This window comes from Malus domestica, chromosome 09 (assembly GCF_042453785.1).
Source record: "Malus domestica chromosome 09, GDT2T_hap1".
NCBI classification, from domain to species: domain Eukaryota; kingdom Viridiplantae; phylum Streptophyta; class Magnoliopsida; order Rosales; family Rosaceae; genus Malus; species Malus domestica.
In genome coordinates, this window is record NC_091669.1 from 18,421,736 (window position 1) to 18,437,750 (window position 16,015).

Sequence of the window (16,015 nt, forward strand, 5' to 3'; positions counted from 1 at the left end):
CATTTGTCACTTATGTTGTAATTAGTATAGGGTGGTTATGAGGACAATTCATGTATAACTATTGTACCGTTGTACATTTGATGATTAAGGAAAATACGCCTATAGTTTACTAACAATTTGTGGGTTTTCCTTGGGAATGAGGGCTAGATTTGTAGGATTTTTTAGTCTAAGGGGTGGTTTGGGAGTGAGGTGCTTAAAAAAAAAGCACCCATGAAAAAAAGCTGTGAGGGTTTTAGGTGTTTGGTAAACTGAAAAAAAGGGCTTATTTTGGAAGCTGCTGTGAGAATAAGCTGAAATCAAAGGAAAAAGCTGAAGCTGCTATTTGTAGCTTTGGAAAACTGGCTTTTTTTTCAAAGCACACGGAGTTACAATGCTCATTTAATGAAAAGACTCACTATCAGACTGTTTTTCTTTCAAAAGCACTTTTACAAAAAAGTTTACCAAACACTCTGCTGATTTTTTTCACAGCCGCTTATTCTCACAGCACAACCGCTTATTCTCACAGCAGTTTTTTTTCAAAGCACAGCAATACCAAACCAGCCCTAAGAGTCATATTTTTTTCAAAGAAATCCGTCACCACATTGAAAACTGAGTTATTAACTGTATCCTAGCATCCATGGTGCAAGCTAGCATGCAACCTATCAGGGCTCCAGTACTATAAACTTTGTCGATAGTAATTGGGGAGAGTAATGAATTATTTTGCTTCTCATTAATGCAAGGCTTGATAATGTTCGCAATTGTACCCATCTCAGTAGTGCTAAGAGGTGAAGAACGAGAGAATCGCAATTTAAAATCCACATAAAAATATGTTCAAGCCATTCCCCACGATACCACCATAACTCATTCCCATATTTTATCTTACTAATTTCATTTCTTTTTCTTCTAATTGTAGAACAAAGGTGGAAGAACTTTGTATTTTTATCTCCAGGTGCAATCAATTAACACTGGCTTTTTAGCCCACATTACTTGCTCCTCTTTTAAAACTTGGGACAATTCATCAATGTAAAAATAAGAAATAATAAATGGCAAAAGAATGTATCCATAGTGTTAAAAAAATTGGTACATTTAAAAAAAAAAATTGGTACATTTCACATATAACAAAGTGATACATTAATAAAGAAGAATGGGTATATTATAAATAAATTAGGGTACATATAAAAGATTAAAAAATTATGAGAACAAATGAATTTTTAAAAAATATAGGCGCTAAAAGAAATTAATACATGGGTACAAAATAAAATTAAAAAGAAAATACTACAAATTTAAAAAAAAATGTGGCAAATTAAAAGTGGGTACAAACACAAATAAAACTTTAAAAAATATGGGACAAAAAGAAACTAATATATGGGTACAAATTAAAAATGAAAAAAAATTAATACAAATTAAAAATAGGTACAAACTAAAAATAAAAATACATGATAAACAATTTATCCATAAATATAAATATACTAATTGTAACATTTTTAACACTAAAGGAATATATTTAAAAGTAAAAATATTTTATTATTCAAATAATTAATGATGTTATTAATATCCAAGGACATTGATCAAAAAATGAAAATGAATAGGATTTTAATTAATGGAGTAGCAAAAAGAAGGACGTAAACCTAATTTCTCCTAATTAAAATTACTTCTAAAATTCGACATACCTATCCCCTACAATTCCACATGATACACTTCATTAATCCAATTCTTTCAGGTAACCACTAGGACCAGCCTCTACATCATTCTCCTAACTCTCTTCCTTGGACTCACCATTCTTATTTTAGGCCTTGTAGTAGCAGAATATATAAGCTTTTGCAGCAAGCAAGGCAACAACCAGATTTCTAGAATTCCCCTTAGTTTCAACACCATCATCACATTTGACATGACTACATCTTGGTTTAGTACAAAATCATTAAAACAACAATTTCTACCAAAATCAAGACACTTATAGTTATCAATAACATCTTTATCAATAAGCAGGTTAATCAAATCATCATTTTCAGACAAATCAATAGAATCACTAGAGTTAGTTTATCCATTTACCATTATTATTATTTCTAGAAATGATAAAATATTTGAAATTAGAGTGCTCAGTTTAGAGGAGCTTTCACTCGACTTACTTACCCCTTTTTCATGCTTCACCATCTTTCCATACCTCCTCCAGTCTTGGACAAGGTCAACTTTGGCCACCAATTTGTGTTTATGGCTGCTAACCATATTCCTAAACATCCTTTCATACCTCAAACTTTCCCCGCCCTTGCATTTCTTAGCTTTCATCTTCCACTTACGTATAGTAGTCCAACCCTCCACATCAGGGCCCTCTTTCTCTAGTCTCTAACCCAACCCATCATTCTCAGTGTTCTCTTCATCCACATTTGCAGCGCTAGAAAAACACAACATCACATCCTTGTGCAACTTATACTTGACATCATCATCCACTACCGTATCTTCAGCAAAGATTAAACACTCGTCCTCGGACACTGTGTCTATCATGAAACAACCATTATCAACTTCCACATCAGGGCATACATGTCCATTAAGTCTTCTCCAACCACAATAGAAGAAAACTTTGAACAACTTTTTGTAGCTAAATAAAATATGGTTATCCTCATCATGGTCCACAATTAACACTCTCTTCAAAGGAAACCTAAGGTCCACTTCCAACAACACATTTACAAACAAACCATTAAGTCCTAGGGTAACTTCATCAACCATAATCACATGACCAATTGGTTGCATGATATCCTTACTGATGTATCCTTCTTGTATTGCATCAGGACTTTAGGGAGCTTGGCCCACACCACCAACTTAGTTATCACATTAGAGTCCTTGAAATGGGTAGTCCACCTATCTAGATGGAATATCTACCCACAAACATACCAAGGCCTATTTTTCAGAACAAACTTCATGTCAACCTCATTAGTGAACTCTAAGGCAAACCAACTCTAAGGCAAACCACTTTCTTCCAAAGTGATCCAGATAAAACGTGTTCTTCACTTCGTTTTTTCCAAACTGAGCCAAACTTCCACTTAATTAATCTAGCTTCGAGAGGTTGTGCAAACATCTTCCCCATTAGAACATGATTGCATATGCTCCGTATTAATTGAATAACACATATTAGTACTGGCTCTGGTGACACCCCTCTTCATTGTGAAGGTGCTCCTAGCCTTTTCAACTACAACAGGCTCCTGACCAGGTTGTGGAAAAGAGAAATGGTTCTCCTCGCTAGGAACATATTGATTAGTGCAAATTATGGGTCTACGAGTTGAGGGGGAGAAGAAGGCAGTGGTTTGGAGATTAGCCATGAGAGATGAGAGATGTAGCAAAGTAACAGAAAACAGGGTGTTTGGTGAGAACAACCAGAAATAACTACTCAATAAATAGGGGGAACCAACTGTCAAAACAAATGAAACATAAAAAATCATCATTAACACAACACCCTACAAGCTATTACTGATAGGAGCATATTTATACGACTTAGTTAGCTTGTTTTCTTGCATTTTCATAGCTAGTTTCTACTTATTATAGTGTTTTAAGCTATTTTCGTGTGTTTGTAGGTCCAAATGACAAAGTTGGCAAGAAAGTGCAATTTGGAGCATTTTGGAGCAGTTTTGGGCCAAGAATGGATAGCATATGAATGGAGCAAGGTGGAAGGACATTTTTGAAGTTCAAGAGGCTAGGAATGTGCTAAAAAGATGAAGAAAATAAATTCAAGACAAAGAAGATAAGGATTCAGCTAAAAAGAATGAACATTATCCAAAACCTTATCTAATTTTATCTTATCCAAACAAACCTTATCTTATCTTATCCTAATCTTATCCTACCTTAAATCCAGCTGCAAGGGGGAATCAATTGCATATTAGATCACCTAAAAACATGGTTCTAGAAACCCTATCCCTAAATTGGTACTGCACTTAGCCCTTCTAGAAGCTGTATTTCCTGATGCAAAGACTACTCCTTGTCCTCCCTGGAATCTGATGAGAAGTGTCCTTATTCCTTGCTAATTTGGAGTCCTTATTCCTCTCATTTTCAGCCTTAGCCGTGCATTCCCCTCTTCCTATAAATACATAGTGCCGCATCACTCACAACTCACCCATCTCTCATCACAAATTCGCACCATACATCCATCATACTCAGAAATCCCTTTTGTGCTGCAGCTTTGCAAGGAGAAAGGAGAGGAGACCCTTTGCTGTGCCCTGCCATTCAAGACCCTTAGATTGCTGGAGCGTTCTTAGATGTTTTCTATGTTGGAAATGTGCCCTAAAACCAATCATATGATGATACTTTACGAACATTTCACATGTTAAACTAATATAGTTTAATTTAAAGATTATTGTTTGAAGCCGTCTCATATAAATGTTATACGCTTAAACGATAAGTCCAAGGAATATGTAATTGGGAGAATGCGATCTAAAGAAGTTAGATTCATGAGACCATTTTCTTTTGTATACATATCCTAAACGTTCCTGATCATAGGATTGCCAATTGGGTATTGACAGTCTGTTAAGATCAGTACATGCTATGTCTTCTCTTAGGGAGAGTGACTGGTCTCGAGTCATTGGTGTGATTGACACCAAGACAAGTACGTAGGTGCTCAATAGAGAATGAGTTCACTGAACGCGATCAACAAGGAGTTCTCATACTCATGTTACATAAGAACTCATGGTTGGGATAATGCAAAGTAGTCATTTGACTTGAGGCATCATAGTTGTCTTGTGGTTAGGTCATTGATCTTTGACTATGTCAAAGTCACTCCATCCGAGGGTGTCCACGACATAGTTGGGGTTAAGCCACTTAGCCATGGAGGCAAGTGAATGCGCAACAAGGGATCTCTAACCTTCAAAATGTTTGAGGGAGAATACTCTATGATATGATTAAGAATCTCTGGCTAGAGTATGAATAAGATTTAGGAAGTTGTTATAAATCACATTCAAGGTAATCATATAAGTAAATGAATCACATTGGATAGTAGACATGAATAAACTATCAAACCAAACAATGTGGTCAAAAGTATTGAATAAACTATCCTAAACTGAATAGGTTCTCCACCTCTTTTGATTAGCTTGGGTAACCATGGCATACTGCTAGGTGTCACTTATGATTTGTGGAAGCCCTAAACGTGTATAATCACTAAAGGGAGAATTGAAAGTAAGTTTCAATTCAAAATCGATTTGAAAGAGTTTTAATCGCCCACTGTCTCACAAAAAGGAACCTAATGGATCGCACACCGTATAAGGTAATGCCTGAAGGACTTGACAGAGATGAGTAAGGACAATTAAATGGTTTAATTGTTTATGGCAAGAATGAATTAATATGTTAATTAATCAAACGAATAAGTTCGTTTTAATCCTTGAGTTAGTTTTAGGCCTTAAAGCCCAAATTGGGCTTTGAATCGTCAAGCCCATCAGCTTAAGTTATATGACAACTTAACAAACAAAATTCAAGAAGCCCAAAGCAGCCCAAAGGCTTGGGAAAACCGGCCATAGAGAGAGGAAGGGCTTTTTGGTCCAAAATGCATACAAAAGTTGAAAGCATAGAAGGGGTATCTTTGCTCCATCCTCATTAGGGTTTTCTAAGGATGAAAAGTAAGAAAAACTCTCTCTTTTCTCTCTAGAATAGCTGGCCACCATGGGAGAGTTTACTAGCATCTAACTCTTCCATGGCCACTCATCTTCTTCCTCAACCATCCTTAGTGTCAGAACTTAGAGGTCTTCAACTTTGGGGACTTTTGGAGAAACCAATTCTTCCATCCATATCCAAGAAGGCATGGAGCCAAGAAGCAAAGTTCCTCCATCCGCATCCATGGAGCCAAGGAGTAAGGTGACAAAGGAAAGAAGGCCCTCACATGGGTGATTAACTTTCGCTAAGCAAAGAGGTGCTTTAAAGGTATAAAATTTCTCAACTCACTTTGTTCTTGAGTTGAGTCTTGGTTCACATAACTACTAGGCTTTGAATTTCATGGGCAATGTTTTGTTTTTGAGTGCATACAAGCATGATTCCGCCTTTAATTGTTAATTGCATGCCATAGATGTTGCTCAAATGAACATGTTTTTCATAAAATTTCTTTCAAGTGGTATCAGAGCCTAGGTCTAGTAGTTGGTGAATCCTTTTGGGTTTTGTATTTTCATAGTTTATGATTTGAATGGAGTAATTGTTACAAGCTTTATTCTTGCTTCTTCTCAAATGTTGTAGATGTAGTTCATATGAGCATGAATTTTGGAGCTAAAATTTGGTGCCATGTTTTTGGGGAAATTTGGCCAAATCCAAAGGGTGGATTTTTGGGTTCATGTTTGTCTTGTTAAAAGTGTTTTAAAGTGACATTAGGAACCCCTAAGTACCCTAGTATGGTAATATGTTTTTTCCCTTAAGTTTGAGAGTTTTTGGGGTGTCTTTGGGTGAAAAATGTTCATGGAGTTCTTATGGGTTTTCATGGATGTTCTTCATTGTTCTTGTTATGTTTTTGGCAAGAACAAAAAGGTTAGGTATTTTGATTCAAAGTTTTTGGATGTTTACATAAAGTTTTTGTTAGTGATGGATGGTTGGAATTTTCAATCAATACCCATACCTTTTCTACTATTCACACCATACCAATCACTTACACATTTTCCTTGTTTCAAGGAACCATGTTTTATGGAAATCACTTTTTCAAACCTACCCATCACCTTTCACTTTTGTTGAAAAATTCAAAAGTTTTATGATACATTTTCTCATCCAAAACCGGCCACCCTATTAAATAGGGTACTTTTAGGGCTTTTATGGAATTACATAAAGTTTTGATACTTTTGTGTATTTGTACTTTGACCCAAAAGTTTACATTTTTACGTAAAGGCCCAAAATCACTAAAGGACAAAATGTTTTGCTCCTTTAATGAAGTTTTTGTACTTTGATGAAATTTTTGGGTTCTAGTTGTAATTACATGAAGTAGTGGACTTTTGTGTTTTTACAAAGTGACCTCAAAAGTTCGTGTTTTGCAATATAGCTCAATAGTTGAGGTTATTGTTTTTCAGCCCAAATTAGTTGAGAACAAAATAGTTTTGTATCTTTAAATGAGAATTTGATTTCATTTCATTTAGCTCCATTTAAATCAATTCTATGGATACAAAAACCAAATGAAAATGTTGCATTCAAGTTTAATTAGTTAAAGCATTAATTAATTAAAGAAAGGGTGATTATGAACCTAAGCCTACGATAATTGAGCTATGTGAAAGGCCGTCTCAAATTTGTTTGAACCATGGGAATGTGTAGTTTAGATTTTGGTTGTAATTTGATATGATCAAATATTGTAAAGGAGCATAAGCTCTTCTTTACTGTAAAGTAATTTGTTTTGATCAAATGTTGTAAAAGAGCATAAGCTCTTCTTGACTTTGAAGTACTTCTTTTTTTGGTTTATTTGATATGCATGAAAATGAAGTAGAGGGTCCAACGCCCAATAAGAAAACACGCCTTAATGTGATTAAACGCATAACTAAAATCAATCACCATCCCTAAACCGAGATTCAACACTAGGCTCGTGTTGGATCGAATCAAAGGTTCATAGTCATCCTAAGGCCCTAAGGCAACTATATAGTCCATTAATGAATGCAAACCTTATGTTAGTAGTACCATATACCCTGGCTTTAAAAACCGTTTTACAAGCATAGTGGGAGTATCATATACAACTAAATCAATCACATGGACCAATAGTTGTAATAGGACCAAATTGTTTTAATAAGATTAAAATGCATGCTTATATGTGATGAGACCTAAAACCCTCAACCAAACCATTATTAAGTTGATAAGCGTGAGAGTGCTTTGAACACTCTTCCGTGGCCTTCCACCGTGGTAGGCTCCGATCGTTTGTGACTTGTACACCGACTTCACCCTATCATGGGGAGTACAAAGTGTGTGCTTACACTCAAGAGGAGTTCTATATGCATACATGTAGGCAACGAGAATGATCAACATCATATCATTGTGAGGTTGTTCTTGAACCCCTACTCAAACTTGCATGGTGGGAATGACTTAACTAAGTGCAATGGAGCCAACATCATATCATTGTGAGGCTTCATTCTTTAGAGGCCAAATAAGATGGGTACTTGCAAGAGATGAAAATGAGTAAGCGTACTCTCTCATTATTATTGATGCTAGCCAACATCATATCATTGTGAGGTGGGCTTGTTAATGATGAGTCTCCCATACCCTACTAAGAGTTTCATTCAAAACTCTCGAATTCCGATGAGGGATATGGAATATGCCAAAAATAGTGGATGGTGCTTTTTGATTTAAAGACCCGGATCAAATGGCTTGAAATCAATCAATTTATATTCACTATGTATTTATTTAACAATATATTTGCAAACGCTATCCAAAACTTGACAAAGAAAAAGCCGAAAGCTTTAGTTTTCTGACTTGGTACTACAATCCCATAGATTGTCTTTAATGGCTTGTATATGTACCTAAGTAGTCTCATCCTCGCAATCTTCCTATTGATAATGTATCATTGGAAGAACATTTTAGATAAGTCTATCATAAAGAGGACAACACTTTTAATGTCATAAATTTTCAATTATAAATTGTTGTATGAAGAAGTAAGAGTTGCTTTGAACAACCCTTAGTTAACGCAAACTAGTGCTCGTTTCTTTGTTACATGAACAAGAAACTTGAGAAGTAAACACAAGGGCATGGACACTTTATGTGCCATGATTCTTCACTTACAAATTGTTGTATGAAGAAATGAGAGTTGCCTTGAACAACTCTTGAAAGTTTGCAATTGTGTTTAGAACATAATGGTTGGTTGACAAAAATAGTCCATCAACATGGACTTATGATGATTTTGAATCATTGAGTGTTGAAGTGTTAAACCACTTCTAGAGACGGAAACTAGGGAAGGACTTCAATTTCGTGTCCCTATCCAAATGGTTCACTAAGTTTATTGTAAACTATATAGTGAATAATAACCACACGCTCTCCAAATTGTTTGATGTATATAACACAATTGAAATAAGTTTCAGGAGAGATAGTGGGAGTTTAGGGACCATGACTATTGTAGTCAAAGGAGAAGTCAAATGAAGAAGGCGAAATAACTCCAAGGGAACAAACTTTCTTTATGAAAAGATGGACATTGGAAGGGGTATTTGCAAGAAATGTCTTGCAAGTGTCAAGAACACACCTTTCGAAGGTGTTGTAAATTGTTCTTGAATAGTTCAAAATAGTTGGTTCTTCTACTTGAATGCTTGAATCCGTATTAGTAACTATGTTTTACAATCGTTGTAAAAGTGCGGCTAATAAGAAGTAGAAGATTAATGAGAGAAGAGAAAGTACTTCACGTGAATCAAATGTAGATCTCTGCGAAAGCAGGTAGTACTTACTTCCTTATATGAACTACCAAAGAAAATGGAAAAACAAAGATTGTCTTTAAATTCCAATTTGAATAAAGGAACTTAATTCCGTATGAGAAATGGATGAATGTTTTGTTTGACAAAACATTGTTCTTTATTAATGAATGATTAGATTATTGTAATCTAATTGATTATCTCTATAGTAGAGATGATATGGTAGTGTTAACTGTTTAGAATATAACGATGCTTAAAACCCAAGAGGTTGCAAGGTAGTGACTAATCCCAATTGAGTTGTGATACCTCTAGAACATAAATTATGAGTTGGTCATAGATGGATGCTTTGGATCGTTAGATCCGGATCCAATGCCTTCTTGTTAAAATTGTATAGAGGCAAAATGTTTGAATCTTTATTCTTTTGAAAAGGAAGAAAGAATCACAAAGTTGTTGAAGTTAATTCACTTAGATGTTAGTGGCACTTATCCACAACATAATACTACTCATGTTGTATGACATTCACCGAAGATTGCTCTCAGTTGGACTATCGTTTATTTTGAATAAACACAAGTCCGAATACTTTGCAAAAGGTTTCAAAGAATTCAAGAATCTAAGTTGATGAGTAAGACGTCTAAAGTATTTACCTCCTTAGATTTGATCCAAGGAAAGGTAACACTTTAGAACAGTTTCCTTGAAAGATATCAAGAAAAGAAGCATCATAAGATAATGGATTTCTCCATTAGGAGAAGAACAAACTTGAATAAGATTTAGTTTGTTGGATGTTATCAATTACCCATATATAGGATATATACTTCTAAGACAATATGATTGTCAATTAGAAGATCTTCCAAAATTTTCATGACTCCATAGGATGTAGTTGGAAAGAAAGATAAGTCTTAATTGTGTTAAGATTTGGGGTTGTGTGCTAATAAGCAATATTTGTTTGAGAATTATCTTGTGGATATCCTTAAATTAACCTTTGGATATCACTTCTATAAACCAACTAACAAATGTTGTTTTGTTGGGTAGTTCATTGTAATCCTACAATATGATTTGCCTAACGCAAATGAACGAGAGATAGAACTCAAAGAATGGGTTCTTTGAGAGACAAGATAATCAACAAATATAACAACCTAGTTCCTACACCACAAGCTCCAAGGTAGTCGAGAAGGATTTATAAACCGTCTCAGTTGAATGGTTTGGACTTTATGACTATATCATAGAGTTACACCTCTTAATTCGAAAGAAATAAGAATGAAAATCCTTATGACTACATTGAGTGTACATACGACATATACTTAAGGAAATGGTAAAGTACCATTTGACCCGAAATAGTGAAACCTTTAATATCTAATTGGTAGCTTAAGGTGACTGCAATCAAAGAGATTGGTTGACTTGGAAGAAACCATCTTTGACGTAATCTTGCTTTCAATTAATTCAAAGATTGCTAGCTACAACTAAATGATGATTCAATGTTTGGATATAATATGGGTTTTCGAAACCATTATTAAGATAGTCTTGATAATATATGTCTAAAACTATGAATCACAAGACATGTAAGTTGTAGAGATCCATCCATCATGAATCTTAGCAAGCTAGTGGGAGCTATAAGCATCTTGTGAGAGAAAGATCAAATCGTTTGATTTCTCATAAAGATGTAAATGAATCTTTTGTTTACTAGGTTTATAAAAGATTAGTGGGAGTCAATAATGTTCCTAAATTTGAATATATACATATATGATATATTAATTCTGGAAATGAAAAGAATACTTCTTCGTTAAAGTTATGACTTTAAACATTCTATAATGATATAATGTATATGGGAGACATAGTCTATAAACATGAGATGGAAATCTATAATGATAGATTTCAGGATATAATTAGATTATATCAAGCCCTAATGATAAACAAAAGATGCTAAGAAGTTTCTCATATGATGATAAACTTCAATCAGAAGAACAACTCTAATGAGACTAGGAGGTAGCTCTTCTCAAAGGAAACGTACCCTATAACTCCCAAAGAAATAATGCGTAAATAGAATCCTTTATGTATACGCAGAAAGGTGATTTATGTATTTCATATTGTATGAAAAACGTTGATATGAGTTGTACCAAGATCAGTACAAGACGATATCAATGCAAGCCCAGGATCAGAACCATGACAACTGTCAAGTGAATCCTTAAGTATTTGAGAAATAATAAAGGATGGATTCCTCAAGAATGAGGAAGAATTAGAGTAACGTAATAGAAACGTAAATGTATTAGATTATGAATCTAATCCATCATTGGATGTTTCTTCATTATGAATGAAGAGATAATCAGATATCTCTTTATTATGACTAAAGAGATATTTGGATGGAAACATTAAAAGTAATGACTTTAGTGTGTTCCAAGGATTTAAATATCGATAATATCGGCGAAATATCGTAGATATTATCGTTTTTTTGAAGATCGGAAATTTTTTTAACTATCCAAATGATTTTCGTCAAAATATCGCGATATTATCGATAATATCACGATATTTTCAATATTTTCGATAAATATTGATAATATCGCAACATATACTAAAAAATACTTAAATATGTTAAGAAAACTCAACATATACTTCACTTCATCATAGCCCAAAAGCCAATCAAGCTAGGATTTTCTCAGCTGGGGGAATGTGGATTTTATAGGAAAAATTGCTTGCTCACTGCCCTCACATGGGCGATGTGGGACTCCCCCAATGGGAGAGAAAATCAGAATTTTGGCCGAAATTTTACACCCACTTTAAACGGCCATAACTTTGTCACAACTCAACGAAATCAAGCAAGACAAAAACGAAAGTTGTAGCCCTCGAAGAGACGAAGAGAATGGTATCTCACACGACGTCTAAATCGTCGTGGTTTGGCCGGAAAATTCCTCGAAAGTCACTGAGATCGGCGGAAACTGGGTAAGATTCAAATGAGTATAACTTTTTTAATACTCAACGAAATTGAGTGAAACAAAAAGGAAAGTTGTACTACTCGATGAGACGAAGATATTGATACCTTGCATGCCGGCCAACTCGCCGTGGTTTGGCCGGAAATTGCCTCGAAAGCCACGGAGGTCGCCGGAAATTGGGTAAGATTCAAATGAGTATAACTTTTTCAATACGCAACGACATTGAGTGAAACAAAAAGGAAAGTTGTAGATCTCGAAGAGACGAAGAGAATGGTACCTTACACGACGTCTGACTCGTTGTGGTTTGGCCGGAAATTGCCTCGAAAGCCACTGAGGTCGCCGGAATCTGGGTAAGATTCAAATGAGTATAACTTTTTCAATACTCAACGAAATTGAGTGAAACAAAAAGGAAAGTTGTACTACTCGACGAGACGAAGAGATTGATACCTTGCACGCCGGCCAAAATTCAATTGACACACTCCTGGCTTCCAAAATTCAATTCTTTTACTTTATATAAACTTGAAAAAACATAATCGGCATCCAAATTAAAGTTTAGTCTTATTCTTATGTGTAAGAAATTTAAAGTATCAAATTCGGCACATTATTCTTCATCATTTTATTCACTTCCCTTTTTTTTTTAATATCCTAAATAAAACCTCCAAATATTGTACTAATTAATTATATATAAATGATTATGGTGTGTTTAAACTTCTTTCATTAATTACTACATATTTTCTATACTCACAATGTTTGCCAGCTCGCTATATAATCAACTTAAATCAGTTAAATCCATCATGCAATGCATTTCCTTCCAATTTTTTGTGATAAACTAATAGATAATTGACTAAATAAACATCCTACAAAGTTTCATTAAAAATTTCCAAATTTTTCTTACAATTTCCGTGGTTTCCATGTAATTTTTATCGATATCGATATTTTACCGATATTTCCATCGATATTTCCGTGTTTTCGGACTACCGATATTTCCGATATTACCGATATTTTCTTCCTTGGTGTGTTCCATTGTGAATGCAAAATATATTGCCATATAGAAGCTTACAACAATGTTGTTTGGATGAGAAAGTTCATTCATGAACTCTCTATTTGGTTCCAACCAGAAAGTGTCTCTAGTGTACCGACACTACGACACTAATGGGGCGATAGCTCAAGTTAGGGAATCAAGGTCTCATCATGATCCGAACTTAAATGAGAGATTAAACCACATGATTAAGAATCATGTATAATGGTGATGTCGTTATTCTCAAGGTTGCTTCTATGGATAACATATAAATATCCATTGTCTAGGCCTACTACTCAGCCATTTTTGAAATGACTACAGAAGAGGTATCATCATTGATGACCAAGCTGATTGGCTCTAGTGCAAGTGGGAGATTGTTGGAAATGTGCCCTAAAACCAATCATATGATGATACTTTACGGACATTTCACATGTTAAACTAATATAGTTTAATTTAAAGGGCAAAGATTATTATTTGAAGTCGTCTCATATAAATGTTATACGCTTAAACGATAAGTCCAAGGAATATGTAATTGGGAGAATGCGATCTAAAGAAGTTAGATTCATGAGACCATTCTCTTTCGTATACGTTGTACCATATGCTCGAATTAGTTTTAGGACATACTCTGATTATGGGTTGTTACTTTTAAAATTATATGCTCAAAGGTGTGACTCATCACTTCAAAGGTTTGTTCATGCATATGCATTTTATGTCTAAATTCTTATTACATTTTGACTAGATTAGTTATCTCGTTGGTTTTGTTTGTTGCTTTCACGCAGTTGGGCACACAACTTAAGACTGCCCACATGGGCTAACTAACACATTTTTGCTGATAGCTAGCTTTTAGCCATTGATCTGCCCATATCATTTTCTACGCTGAAAAGTGTTCCCTGTCATTGTTAACTAAAAACATACAGGTTCTTATTGAGGGTTCTTTTGTGAGGTGGTTGTTTAGATTTATTTTTTAGAGTGTGAAAGTGCATTAAAGCTTTGAAGCTTCCCCTATTCCTCATTTATGAAACCCTACCTGCCAAACATTTCTTCATGCATTAAACACACAATCATTGAGAAACAGGGTTGCATTGTTTTCGTGGTTTGCATTGTTTTCATAGTGTAATCCCAAGTTTAAAATCATTAATTGGACGTAGTTTCCTTGTTGGATTCATGTTAGTTTCTTACTTTAACTTTTTAACTGGAGAAACTGACTTGTCATTTGAATCCATATTATATCATCTACATCATTACATCACTCACTTGAAGAACGCATTGGTCTCGGTGCTACAAGGTGAAGAGCTCAAGGTTGGAGCTGCCTCCTAGTGAAGACCGAAGAGCTCAAGGTTGCATAAAGGTAAAGTTGCTTGGTAGATTATGTTAAATCCCACATCGGCCGTAGAAAAAGAAAAGTAATAGTTTAAATATCCTAACCCCACTTCCAACAACACCGATATTCTCTCCAACTTGGTAATTACCACCTGCACAATCCGTCAGGTGTGTGGTTTTATCACAAAAGGTCTCGGTGTTAGTTAGAGTGGGCTTATCATATTTAAACTATTACTTTTCTTTTTCTATGGTTGATGTGGGATTCAACAGGCCTCTCATGTGGGACCTAATTAGTGGGTCACACGTGGGAGATCCACACATCATCAACCACGTGGACCCAAGGGGACTCACTCTACATGTGGAGCCAAGAGTTCGATTCTTGGTTGAACTTTGCTATGAGCGCTTACCTATGGGTGCATGAAGAAAATTTTCTTCATTCACCCACAAGCTATGAGCCTGAGGGTGAAGATTGTCTACTATTGTTAAATGAAGAAGAAGAATGGTTTCTGTTGCCATGAAGAAAAGAGCGAAAGAAAAAAGTTGTGGTTCCACTGCCTTGGAGAAAAGAAGAAGAAAAAAAAAAGTTTTGTCAAGGTAGGATACATTTCCTATCATGAAGGTTCTTGGGTTTTGTTTTATTTTTATATATTTTTAATTTAGTTTGAGGAAGAAAAAAAAAAGGATGAAACAAAAGATTGAAGAAAAGGAAAAAGATTTGGTGATTGGGGCTTTTGAAAAGAGGCGTTAGTTTCAGTTGGGCATTCGAAAATATTAGCGTTTGTTCCAACTAGACTTTCAAAAAGAGGCATTAGTATCATATCAAGAGAATTATTTATTGGGCATTCGAAAAAAGAAGTTAGTTCCAATTGGGCTTTCGAAAATATTAGCGTTAGTTCTAGTTGGGCTTTGAAAAAAAGGCGTTAGTCCCGAGGATAATGATTTGTTCATCAGGCTTTCGAAAAGAGACATTTGTTCCAATTGGGCTTTCGAAAAGATTGGCACTAGTTCCAGGTATGCATTAAAAAAAAGGCGTTAGTTCTGACAAACTGTGATTTGCTGATCTTTTGAAAAGATTGACGTTAGTTTCAGCGTATTAGTGAAGATTTCCTTCTTGACAAACTTATGGTTTCACACCATGAGTTGAAAGGGGGGGGGGGTGTTGGAAAATAATGAGAAAAGTATTTTAGGGATTTGATTTAATTAGTGAGTCTATATGATTTAATTAGGCTTGATATGATTTGATTTGGTCTAGGTTTCCTTGTTTTGTTGACAAATGATTGTTTTGATTTATTGCCTAGTATTGCTCCTTTGTAATATTATAAATACCTCCTTATGGAGAAGAATAAAGAATTGAAATAGTATTTGTCATAAACCCCAATTTCATCATGGTATCAGAGCGGGTTGTCCTTCGTGTGAAAGTCAAAAGGCCACACGTGCTCGCACGTCACCCACTTATTGTC